The sequence below is a fragment of the Neoarius graeffei genome, chromosome 21 (assembly GCF_027579695.1).
Source record: "Neoarius graeffei isolate fNeoGra1 chromosome 21, fNeoGra1.pri, whole genome shotgun sequence".
Taxonomy (NCBI): domain Eukaryota; kingdom Metazoa; phylum Chordata; class Actinopteri; order Siluriformes; family Ariidae; genus Neoarius; species Neoarius graeffei.
This window is the reverse complement of record NC_083589.1, coordinates 26805401-26807715: the sequence shown is the minus strand read 5'-3', so window position 1 is coordinate 26807715 and position 2315 is coordinate 26805401.

Here is a 2315-nt window from a genome sequence, read left to right as displayed (position 1 = left end):
TGTCTGTCTCTTTTTTTTATCATTAGTGAACCGAGTTGGGTCGTTAAGACCTTAACATTGAGTAAAGCTGTCATCTAATTAACTCCTTTATTAGAACCTATTCAAGTATCCGGTTGCATCCAGAAAACACTGGACACATTCAGTTACATCTAAGGGAAAGTTACAGTTGTGGTCAGAAGTTTACATACAGTGACATGAATGTCATGTTAATATTTGGGCTTTCAGTAATTTCTTTGAACTGTTCTTTGTGACAGAATGATTGTACAGCGTACATCTTTAAAAAAAAAAAAAAGAATTTGACAAGTTTTAATTTTCTTGGGGTTTTCTGAAATCAACACAGGGTCAAAACTATACATACGCTCACTTAGATTATTAATTCAGAGGTGCTGAAACTTCCAAAATGTCTCTTATCTTGCCAAGGCCGAGGTCTATTAACGTCCTGTTAGTGATCATGATTGACTACAGCTGGTAGCTTCTCTATGCCTTCATAAAAAGGGTTTGTTTACAGCACTCTTTACCAACACACAGTAAAATGGGAAAGTCCAAGGAGCTCAGTGCAGATCTGAGAAAGAGGATCGCAGATATACACAACTCCGGAATGTCTCTTGGAGCCATTTCTAAATAACTGCAAACTCCAAGATCAGTTCAAACAATTATATCCAAGTTATTGTGAGGTGTAGTCACTTTGCTTCAAGAAAACCCAAATTGTCACTGTCATTTGAAAAGAAATTGGTTTGGATGGTCAGGAACAACCTGGGAACCACCATGGCACAGCCCTGCCATGAACTGGAAGCTGATGGATCACTGTCTACAGTTCAGTGTAAGCATGCACCGATACTGGCATCGGCATCGGCCCCGATACTCCACTAATATACTCGTACTTGTCAAACAGTTGCCGATACCAGGGCCAATCCCATGCGCCGATACCAATGTTCCCCGCAGCGCTTTTTGTTCCATTCGAGAGAGAAAAAAAAAAACAAGCATTGTTGAGCTCAGGCTTGAGCATAATATGATAGGCTATACCATGTGCCGATAGTGTTCCGTGAAGCGCCTTTTGCCAGCGTCCGTTCAAGGAAAAAAAAAAGCCTCTCCCAGGAAAAAAATTGTAAATCTCAAGCATTGAGTGTAGGCTAATTTCGTCAGAAGACAAAAAAAAATTGTTCGACAACAACCCATTTTTCCATGACGAAGATGTGTTTGCGTAGTCATGAAACAGTGCCGTCACAAGTTTGCTCCTGTCTTCCTCCAAAATTTTATAAAAACGCCAAACTGCTGAGGACGACATGTTCGTTTGGTTGTAACGGCTGAGTCTTCTTCTCTATACACTTGTTCATGACTAGTTGTCTCCCTCTGCTGGGTACTGAATGTCAGTGCGCAGAGTTGTAGTGGGTGGTTGCGAGCATTGCGGCGGCCCGCGGGTGTTAGATTATAGATATGTAGGTAGCCTATATTTTAACATCAACAGTATCGGTATTGGTAGTACTCGGTATCGGCAAGTACTGAAACGATAGTACTCGTATCGGTTTTCACAAATGTGGTATCGGTGCATCTCTAGTTCAGTGAGTTTTACAGTACGTCACCATGGACTAAGAGGCTGCTATCCAAGAAATAACCCCCTGCTCCAAAATTGACCCCTTCAAGCTTAACTAAAAAGTTTGAAGCTGACCACATGGACAAAGAAAAAGCCATCTGGAGAGGATAGTTGTATGGTCAGATGAGACAAAGATTGAGTTGTTTGGCCACAATGACCACCATGTACAGAGGGACACTGTACCAGCTGGTGGTGGTGGTAGGATCATCATGCTCTGGGGCTGTTTTGCTGCCAGTGGAACTGGTTCATTGCACACAGTGGATGGAATAATGAAGAAGGAGGACTACCTCAGAATTCTAAAGCATAAACCATCAGAAACTTGAACACGACTTGGGAGTTACAACAGGACAATGAACCCAAACATGCATCAGAGCTGGTTGTGGAGGATAAAGCAGGCTAACATTAAGCTTAAAACAAGCCCTGACTTCAACCCTATTGAAAATATATGGACCGTGCTTATAAGTCGAGTCCATGCCAAGAAAAGAAAAATGTAATTGAACTCTACCAATTTTACCATGACAAGTTGTGAAATATCCAACCAGAATTCTACCAGAAGCTTGTTCATGGTAAACAAAAATTTTTGGTCAAGGTGAATCTTGCAAAGAGACATTTTACCCAAATATTAGGTGTCCTGTATGTATATATAATTTTGACCCCGTGTTGATTTCAGAAAACCCAAAGAAAATTAAAACCTGTGCACCAAATTCTAGTTTTTTTCTAATTA